Genomic DNA, 11,356 nt, shown 5'->3' with positions numbered 1-11,356 from the left:
ATCAGGCACATGGTAAAGGCTTAATGTTAGTTATCAATAGTATTTTTTGTTCTGGCAGGGGTTAAATATTGTATCATTACAAATCATAAGAGGGAGAAAATATTTGTAAATCACATATCCGACAAGGGAGTAGTACCCAGGATATACAGAGAACTCCTAAAATTCAACAATACAAATAAACAACCTAATTCAAAAACAGGCCAAGGACATGAATAGACTTTTCTCCAAAGAAGATATATACAGACGGCCAAGAAGCACATGAAAAGATGCTCAACACCATTAATCATTAGGGAAATGCTAAACAAAACTACAAGATACTACCTCATACCCACTGGGATAGCCACTATCAAAACAACAGAAAATAACAAATGTTGACAAGGATGTGGAGAAACTGGAACGCTTGCACGTGGTGAGGCCGCTGTGGAAAACAGTCTGGTGTTTCCTCAAAAAATTAAACATGGAACTACCATAGGATCCAGCAATCCCATGTCTGGGTATATACCCAAAAGAATTTAAAGCAGGGTCTCAAATCAATATTTGTAAATTCATGTTCGTAGCAGCATTATGAACAATGACCAAGCCATGGAAGCAACCCAAGTGCCCATCAGTGGGTAATGGACAAGCAAAATGTGGTATCTACATACAGTGGAATATTATTCAGCCTTAAAAAGGAAGGAATTCTGACATTTGCTACAGCATGGATGACCCTTGAGGACATTATGCTGAAATAAGCCCGTCACAAAGAGATACACACTATATCATTCCATTTATATGAGGTACGGAGAACAGTCAAATCCACAGGGATGGAAAGTAGAATGGTAGCTGCTAGGGGCTGGGGGAGAGAGGAATGGGGAATTATTGTTTAATGGGTATGTAGAGAGTTTCAGTTTTGCAAAAGGAAAAAAGTGCTGGCGATGGATGGTGATGATGGTTGCACAACAATGGAGGGAAGAAAACAAACTACAAATGCAACAAGTATATTGCTAATGCAACATTAGCAACCTATGAACTTGACTGAGATTGAACAAGGAAGGTAAAGGTCCCAGAAGCCCCACCTGGGAGGTAGGGGGAGATGAGCCACACCGCGAAAGTTCCTCTCTCTGGCTTCATAGCTAAGTGGCCTCCAAGGAGCTGGGCTGCCAGCTGCACAGCATCCCTGTGACCCTCAGCAGTAGCCACGCCAGCCTGCTGTTCTCCCACCGCTAGCCTGCTTTAGGACCATCCACCTGGCTGAGGAGGATGAGCCGAAAAAAGGCAGAGAGACCTGAATGGTATGCTGAGAACTGTCAGAAATGAGAGGTTGTATCATCCAAGAGCTAGGAGCTAAGACACTGAAGGATTTCACGTCACTTTTGAAAACCTCTGTCCCACGGCCAGTATTAAAGGGAGAGTTCCTTGTGGCCAGAGTTCAGAACAAATCTCTCAGCATCATGGGGTTGTGACCTTCCCCATCGTGTGGCCGTTGTTGGCAGTCAGCATGATCATACTGAAAGATCTATGTTAAAAGGTGACCTACTCATGTCCTTGTCTCCCCCTCTGACACTTCCACTATATAGCCCCCCCCCTCCCAAACGCACACATACTGCCAATGAGCCCCCCAGTGAAGCCCCAGCAATTCGTCTGAAAATACTCTCGGCTATTTGCTTCTGTTGCAGTTCTCACTATGGACAGAGGTCTCCAACTTAAGCACCCATAGCCCAGAGAGAATTTGAAAACTGCAGAATGCCATGCAACACCCTGACGGAACATGCAGCTTCCCTGAGATAGACGAGGTATGAGCAGGCCACCCAAGTACTTCACATCCGGGGACCAACTCCCGTGACCTGGTGGTCTGCCCTATGGTCAGAATAAACCAGGCAAGGAGGTAAAAGCAGCTTTAGAAGGCTCAGGAATCTTCCTGCAACTGTCTCCCACGGTTTTCTTTTCCTAATCTTGCTCCATGAGCAGCGGGTTACCAGAAATCCAATCTGGCTCTGGAGGAAAGTTCAAGATGGTAAGATAGGGGAGAAGTCTGAGTGTTAGGATCACTCCACCTACCTTCACAGCTAGAGAAAGCCAGGCTGGTTTCAGCCTCTTTCCCAAGCTTCATACCAGAAGGCAGCCCGCACCAAAACCCACGCCCAGAGAAAGCTTGTCCTGTGCACATAGTATATAATCAAAACAAAGTAAAAACATTCTCCCTCTAGGATGTTGAATATAGGTCCACTTTCCACTTCTTTTCCCTTCTCTCTTTAACCGGTTGTCTTTTCATATAAATTTCAAAGCTGTAGCCAAACAAGCTTTAACACCATACCAGTAAGGGCTCTTAAAGATATTGTGGGAAAAAGAGACCAAGACTCAATAGTTTCCATGCTCTATCATATCATCTTCATGCAGCTACCTTTAATGATGCCTCTGGCTGTTCTCTGCATTGCGGTCTCTGCCTACAGGCTAACCAAAGCCTGGCCACCGCAGGAGTAATGACAGCTTAAAGTAGCTTGAGCTTTGGATGAAATCAGAATCATGATGTGGTGACAGTGTTTCCAAGCTTGTTCAAAATAATGCTAGAGCACCATTCGGTATCTTAAAACTGCCGCAACCTTCCCTGGGGATCTTGCCTTCAGCGCACCCTGGAGGATGGGAGTTTTAGTCATAAAGTATTCAGGGGCTAAGTGGTCCCAGCACCAAGACATGGGTTAAACTGGACCAGTTCTAAGAAGCCTTTCAACTAAATACCTGGGGGTGTACGGATCTTCAGTTTAAATAGAGGGAAGGCTAGGGGTCTCACTCAAGCACCCGTCGCCAGGGAAGGAGACACCCAAGGGATGACCAGATCTCAGGGCTCAAGATTTCCTGTTTGCAGACAGCAGAACTTTTTTTTCTTCTCTATATATCTAGCTTTATTTTTTTATTAAGCAGGGTCATAAATTACGCATAACAAAATTCGCCCTTTTAATTGTACAGTTTTGAATGTTTTGACAAGCACACCAATTAGGTAACCACTACAATCAAGATATTAATCAGCTCAATCATTCCGCCCACACATATCTCACATTCTCCCATACCATTTTGTAGTTGGTCTTAGTCTGCTTGGGCTGCTATAACAAAATACCAGAGACTGGGTGGCTTATAAACAACAAACACTTGTTTCTCCCAGTTCTGAAGTCTGAGAAGTCTGCGATCATGGCACTGGCAGATGTGGTATCTGGTGAGGGCTTCCTGTTTCACAGGTGGCCATGTTTTCACTGTGTTCTCATATGGTAGAAAGGGGCAAGGTAGCTTTCTCAGGCTGTGTTTTTTTTTGTTTTGTTTTTTTTTTTTATAGATAAACTCTACCCCCAACGTGGCACTCAAACTTATGACTCCAAGATCAAGAGTCACACGATCTACCAACTGAGCCAGCCAGGTGCCCCTCAGGCTGCTTTTATAAGGTCACAGTCCCATTCATCAGGGCTCCACCCTTATGACGAAATCACCTCCCAGAGGCCCACCTCCAAATACCATCACCTTGGGAGTTAGGTTTCAACATATGAATTGTGGGGAGTCATAGACATTCAGACCATAGCAGTAGTCAACCTCTTTTCCCACCTCCAGGCCCTGGCAACCACTGCCTTTTCTGGTACATCATATGAATAAAATCATACACTATGCCGTCTTTTGAGTCTGGCTCCTTTCGCTTAACATAAGCATTGAAATTCACCCACGGTATTGGGGGACGCCTGGGTGGCTCAGTGGGCTGAGTGTCAACTCTTGATTTTGGCTCAGGTCATGATCTCACGGTTCATGTTTTTAAGCCCTGAGTTGGGCTCCACGCTGTCTCCCATTCTCTGTCTCCCATTTTCTCTGCCCCTCCCTCAGTCGCTCTCTCTCTTTCAAAAATAAATAAATAAACTTAAAAAAAAAAAAAAGAAATTCACCCACATTATTGGCAGTATCAGTGATGTGTTATTTTTAATTTTTGAAAATAATTTTAATTATGGAATTATTTGTATTATTTGTATGTTTATTTTTTCACCAGTTGAAGGACATTTTTTTTCCCTAGGTTTTGGTGATCACGAATAAAGCCACTATAAAAATTCATATGCAGGGGGGCGCCTGGGTGGCGCAGTCGGTTAAGCGTCCGACTTCAGCCAGGTCACGATCTCGCGGTCCGTGAGTTCGAGCCCCGCGTCAGGCTCTGGGCTGATGGCTCAGAGCCTGGAGCCTGTTTCCCATTCTGTGTCTCCCTCTCGCTCTGCCCCTCCCCCGTTCATGCTCTGTCTCTCTCTATCCCAAAAATAAATAAACGTTGAAAAAAAAAATTCATATACAGGTTTTGGCATGGACACAGATTTTCACTTCACTTGGGTAAGTATGTGAGAGTGAGGTTACTGCATCATATGGTAAAAGTATATTGAACTTTAACTGAGGGGCTTTGAATTGAATTGAATTGAATTGAATTGAATTGAATTGAATTGAATTGAATTTGAACTGAATTCAAAACTGCCACAGGGCTTCCCAAAGCAACTGTTCCCATTTTGCATTCCCATCAAAAATGGGTCAGAGATCCATTTACTATATATGTTCGGCAGCACTCAGTGTTGTTACTTATACTTTGTTTTAAACATACAACAATCCTATTCTTTACCAAAGGAAGGCGAGCCAGCAAGAATGTGTGACTTATCCAGCTGACCAAATAGCCAGGCCAGAATTTGAACTCAGAACCGTAGACAGCTCTAAACTAGGGGTAGCCCAGTATTTTAACTTGCTTTAATCTCATCTCCTACATAGCTCTATGATAGTCAAATAACTCAATAAGAAAAAAAAATAGCTCAATTAAAAAATGAGCATGGAATTTGAATAGACATTTCTTCAAAGGTATACAAATGACCAATGAGCACTTGGAAAGATGCTCAACATTGTTAACCATCAGAGATGCAAGCTGAAACTACAAGGAGGTATCATATCATATTAACCAGGATGGCTATAAAAATTTTAAAAAAACATAGAAACTAACAAGTGTTGGTAAAGAAATAGAGAAATTGTAACCTTCGTGCATTGCTGATGGGAATGTAAAATGGTGCGGTCACTTTGGAAAACAATATGGAAGCCCCTCAAAAAGTTAAACACAGTTACTCTATAACTCAGTAATACCCACTCCTAGCTATATCCCCAAGAGAACTGAAACCAGATCTTCACACAAAAACTTGTACTCGAAAGTTCATAGCAGCACTATTCATAATAGCCAAGAAGTGGAAACAACCCAAGTGTTCCTCAACAGATGAGTGGATAAACAAAATGTGGTATACTCGTGCAAGAAAATATTGTTCTGCCACGAAAAGGAATGAAGTTCTGATACATACTACATGAGTGAACCTTGAGAACAGTATGCTAATACATCTCAATAAAGCTGTTACTAAGAAAAAACGTGTCTATGTGTCAATATCCCAACTTGAGGAAAAGCATGGGGAGAGGAACCAAACTTGGGGATGAAAGACTCAACTTCACCCCTTATTCGCTCTATGACCTTGTAAAAAATCCCCTTAACCCATTTGACGCTTGGTTTCCTCATTTGAAATATAGGGAAAATGAATCCCCCTCGAAGTGTTTTCTGTCAGAGAAGATACTGTCTGTAAACTTACAGGTTGCTATTTCATTGTTAGCTGTAACATGAAGGTCTTGAATTTTTCTCTGAAATGGTAATTCTCTTTCTGTAAGATTTGAGCTGCTTAAGAGTAGCCGAGTCAGTTTTGTAGATTCTGTTCCTTGCCACTGGCCCTCAGTGCTTAACAGTGTTTAGTAGAGTAAATACTCCATAAATTTACTCACCCGTTGAGCAGCGGTTGTAGGCCTGGGTTATAAACATAAACAAGACTTAACTGTCCCTTCAGGAAGGTCAGTCAATTGGGGGAAGGGTAGGAGACCAGATATCTGAATTTATAACTATAAAGTAGGTACATGTAATCGTAGTAAGATGAGCAGGTGATCATGTGTGCGCATCCAACCTTTCCAACATACGTCTCCTGGAAATAAAAGTTGAGGACTTTGATGGATTGGGGAATCTGTGTCTCTCGCCGTTGAATCCCGCATACTTCCAACAGAAGGAAAGGGTTGAAAATGGTTCAAAAGGATTTCTAAAAATGTATGATGTTAGCTATTTAAGGAAATAAAAACATCACTAACATATGATTGCTAGTAGAATGGGAACTTGAAAAATATCATATTTCCGCAGCGAGGGGCCATTCTTAGCTCACCCGCTTTCCTGGTAACCTCTCGATTATTTTGTCTTAAAAACCCTAATAAAAACATCATGTAATTCCTTCCAATAGTGGGTTCAAAGCAAAGCAATGGAGTGGATCAGCTATGTATTTTCTCGGTTATTCATAGGGCTAAAGCCCCACGAGGGAGGCATTAGATGGACCTACTTCTATTAGGTCATATGTTGTTTATAATGAGTTTCTGAAAATCCAGTTGTCTTTTCTCAGGACCCCAGGATGTTATGACCAAAAACATACATTTCAGAACCTCTCCACCTCCCGAGCCCTGCTCAAAAGGAGCCTTGCTGTATCTTTGGAGTCTCGATATTGAAATATTTCCGTTGATGAGTACTTGGCATAGCAGGTTTCAAAACCTTGGTATTCGGAATCGCTTGCTAATGTTTTCTTAAATTACATCCTCTTGTGGGTCCATCAAATCCTGTAGTTATTACAAATAAATAAATGGAGTTTCTCTTCATGATGTAAACCAGCTTTCAATGAAGTCATCGAGGGGAAGTTTGGTTTGGATGAGAGCATCGCCTACCCAGGGCAAGCGCTGCTTTCCGCTCGCTGGGGGCTGGAGGCGCTGGTCAGCAGCTGCTCTGAGGCGACCAAGTAGAGCAAACTCCTGCTGTTTCATTTCTTGTTGTAACTTCCAGCAGGAAATTCCGCATTTTCAAATGCTCCTTTTCCCAAAAGCCCTGTGTGTGTGGTGACCACGGCCCAGCCACCCTGGAGCTGCTTGAAGACAGACGGTGTATTGGTGCTCACTCCCCACATCCTCACCCCAATGTGGACCATGCTGGATGCCCTCGGGCAATCCTACAGCGTGTAGGTGCCCCCAAAGCTGACGTGTCTTGCCCTAAGCCACAAGGCCCCGGTCTTCCCCAAGCACAATGGGAAATCCATTATTGAGGATGAAAGGGAGGTGGGATGAGAAGGTTGACTCCCAGGAGAGCAGCAGAGACTCTCGGGGCTCATCCTGGGCATACTTCTGGGACACCACCTGGGAGGTAGACATTCTTGTGGGCCCACCTCATGGGGAGTGGTAAGCAGGCAGTGTCCTGAATACCTGCGGGCAGCCCCACCCTCCACAGTGGCACGAGGCAGAAGGTACCCCCATATCGGCGTGGAAGTAATGCCCACTCACGGACACAGTTTGGGTCTGGAGAGCTGTCTCACAGCATTTCTTGGCTGGATAATTTCCTTTTCTGCTTCTTGAAATGTAAGGCAGGGCCTCCTCTGTGCAGGGCCTCTCTTTCCCACCTCTCCCCCACAAAAATGCTTTCCCTATGTGCCTAGTAATAGGGAAATATACTTCTTAAATCATAATAGAGAAGTGTTGTCTAGGATTTGGGGCGTAATTGAGAGCCAGAAATATAAGGTTAATGCTGTTGCTTCAGTGATATGTATAGATTGTTGTTGCGTTTCTTCATTCTTTTCCTTATTCATATGGTGGAAACTGCTACCTTATAAGGGTGTCAAACAGCTCCTGGACTCAGGGTCCTGCCTTTTGATTGCCTTCAGATTTGCATCGGTAGCTAAATGGAAATTAATCAGAGCTAGATAGCTTAAGGCTATCAAGTGGCTTCAGAGTAAAAGGCTGATTTTAAGTGAGGAGTTTGCTATTGTGTTGTTCCATAACCAAGTAAGAGAAAGAGAAATGAAAATGCCGAATTCACCAGTGCCCCTACTCTCTCAATATAAATGCCCCTGCTGGGATTCAATAGAAAGCGAAAGGCAGTGCAGTGCAGTGGTTAGGAACATGTGCCCCCAAATCCGAGAGACTTGTGCTCAAATCCCTGCTCTGTACATTTACCACCATTTATCTTGGGAAACTCACCACTTTGAGCCTCAGATTGCACATCTCCAAGACCAGGATCAACACTACCTACCCCACATCGGCGGGTAAGGTTTGATAGCGTGCTTATAACAATTGGCACATGGCAGGCTCCCAGTGATCAGTCATTAAGCTTCACTTCACCTTGAAGTTCAGCTTTGCTGCCTACCCAGGAACCAAGGCTTCACACCATTATACACATTGTCTTCTCCCCTCTGGAAGGTAAGACCCACAAGGCAGAGATTTTCATTTCCTTTATTTATAACCATTTCCTCAGTACCCACGACAATGTTCGAAACCTGGGAGGTCCTCAAGAACTAAATAAATTCACTCATTCATTTGGTTTCCATGCAACAAATTTTCACTGAATACCTACACACCAGGCAATGTGTGCCAGACAATGTGCGTGACTCAAAATAACAGGTCCCTTGAGGGACGATGAGATACCATCTCGTGTAGAGATGTGAGGCTCAGGCAAAAGAACTAAAGGTTGCTTTCAGGGAGTGCCCAAGAGCAACACTGGGTGGTATGAGAGCCAACAGAGACCTTCACACGACAAGGGGCTGGTGGGATGAGCGGGTCAGGGTGGGCTTTGCATAGAAGCAGGTGTGGAGTTAGGGCTCCAGCCTCCTCCTAAAGAAGGCAGCACCAGGGTACATTGTAGAGGGCTCAGTCAGGTACCTGGGTCTCTTTATGGGTCCAGTAAGACTAGTTCTGAGGGCTGGTAATATGCTCACAAGTTTTTGAGAAATGATTGGAAAGCAATTAGTAATTCTATTTTTCATTCCGATTGCTATCAAAAGAAAAGTTCCACGTCTTAGTAAACACTGATCAGCAATCCCAAAAACTCATAAAAAACAAAACTCTATTTCACATGACAAGTTTTCTGCCCCTGGAAAATTTGCAGAATGACCAAAGGAGACAGTAAACTGATCCACCAGTAAACGTACTGGCATTTTTACAGCCCCAAGCCTCCCTGCCCCTTGTTGGTTTTTAGAATGCTCCTGCCTTCACCTTATCAGGTCTGAGACCTGACAGGCTCCCTCCTTCCTCCTTCCTCCTTCCTTCCTTCCTTCCTTCCTTCCTTCCTTCCTTCCTTCCTTTTTTCCTTCCTTCCTTCCTTCCTTCCTTCCTTCCTTCCTTCCTTCCTTCCTTCCTTTTTTAAGATGTATTTATTTGTGAGAGAGAGAGAACAAGAAGGGAAGGGGCAGAGAGAGAGAGAGAGGGACAGAAGATCTGCAGTGAGCTCTTGCACTGACAGCAGCAAGCGCAACGTGGGGTTCAAACTCATGAGGCATGAGATCATGACCTAAGCTCAAGTCAGAGGCTCAAATGACTGAGCCACCCAGGTGCCTCTGACAGGCCTCCTTCTAATTTTCCCTGATATGAGATGCTTGCCTTTTGCCTTGATTCTTTGATTTCCCTCCTTTTCCTGACAAGAACATCACTGCGTCCCAAACTCCACAGGCTGAACCACAGGGCGAGTTGGGGCTCAGTGGGCTAGAGGCATTCCTGCAGAGTCCCTCGTGTTTCCTGATGGCCTGCCTCCTTTCCCCACAGCCCTTCGTCTCGCCTCCACATCTGAGAGATGGCCAGAGCGAAGCCCATGATGCCTACATCTACATTTATTGCCTGGGTGCTTACCCATCACCCCAAGAAGCCAGATGTCCCCAACGGCCCTCTCGCTTGGACTCATCCCCACAGAGCCAGGTATATTCCCGCTTGAGCCAAGTATATCCCCCCAACTCCCCACCTTGCACACTCCCAGACACCTTCACCCAGTGCTCTCTGGAATGCACAGCCAATCATCAATAGAATCCCCCAAATCCTCTACTTCTCCTCTAAACGTTCCTTCACCTTCTGCTTCAGGTGGGAGCCTGATCCCCTCTGAGGGAACTGCTTCCCTACAGCTCCCTCAGGGGTTCTGGAGCAGGGACAGATGTCTTCTTCCTTTCCAGAGGACTGTCTCTTCTCCTTCAAACATCAGACTATGGCCTCCAGGTCATTCCTTGAAGATTCTGCCCCAGGCTCATGATCTCTCTCTGCAACATCACTCCTGCCATGATTCAATGTCCTGGAATCCACCAGGATCCCCAACTTACATCCCTTCTTACCACCTTTCCTCTGCCACATAGCGTCACCTCCCTCCTTACCCAGCACAGAGCCCATGATCTGTCGCACATCCTAACTCCCTTCCCCCTCACCTTGCTTAGGGCTCAACAGGAAAAAACCCAACCCTGTTAAATCCAATTCTCCACCCACTGATCATCTGCTCTCAAGCACGTAAAACATGCCATACTCTTTTAGATTTTATTTTCCAATGAGAAATATCTTAGACAAGGATTGCAGCACAAATGGTTTTTTGGGAGATGATCCTAAGAAACATCAGAAGGGTCAGGAAGTAAGACAGGGGATGAAAGAAAACCAATAAAGGATTACTACTAAGCAAATTATCTCTGTGGACAACTGGGGAATCCCAGTGGGGAATGCTGCCCAATATGTTGAACATGCCTGAAAACCACCCCAGCTGAATGCTGTGGGAGCTGGCGTATTTATCCACCAAAGCCCGGTCCGTCATGGGTTGAGAACTGCTTCAGAGGCACAGTAAGTCTTTAGCGCACCCTGATTACGCAGTGTGTAGGCAGCAAGTGCTCCCACAGCCAGAACAAAGCCCTGAGGCAGCGCATTGGAAATGCATGCAGTCATTGTGGGAAGGTGAGTGCCTGCAGGTCACCCCCCACCCCAAGCAACGTCTCCACTTACTGACCAGTTTCCACCGGAGATAGGCCATTAATGCTACCTGAGGATCTTGTTGCATTCCTCCAGGGAACTTCGTCCCTCTCTCACACGCTCCTGGAAAACTCTTTCTCACTTCTTCCTCGCTCCTTAAACTTCCAAGCTCCCCCAGCCTTTGACCTTGCTTCTTCCTTCATGGAAATAACCAAAGCCATCAGAACACAAGGGCATCCCCTCCCACCAGCACACCCACTCTACCTGCCCCTGTAACCCATTCCTTCTGCCATCCTCCTATTGACCGTGAATGAGCTCAGCATTATCATCTCCAACACGGAGCCCTCCACTTGGGTGCCGTTAGCCCCATCCCTTCTCCCTACTCAACGTCAGCACCCCTGTATTTGCTTCACCCTGCCTGCCTCATCTATGTTCCCGTATTAGTATCCAAACCTTCTGTAACTTCTCCCATCTCAAAACAAAACAAAAACAAAATCCAGAGACCAATCCAGGCACTGCCCGTTTCTTTACTCTCCTTTAGAGCAAAACGCTTGAAAAAATTTGTGTATTC

The sequence above is a fragment of the Herpailurus yagouaroundi genome, unplaced genomic scaffold (genome assembly GCF_014898765.1).
Source record: "Herpailurus yagouaroundi ecotype Mexico unplaced genomic scaffold, PumYag 29, whole genome shotgun sequence".
NCBI lineage: Eukaryota > Metazoa > Chordata > Mammalia > Carnivora > Felidae > Herpailurus > Herpailurus yagouaroundi.
Note: the sequence above shows the minus strand (reverse complement) of the source record.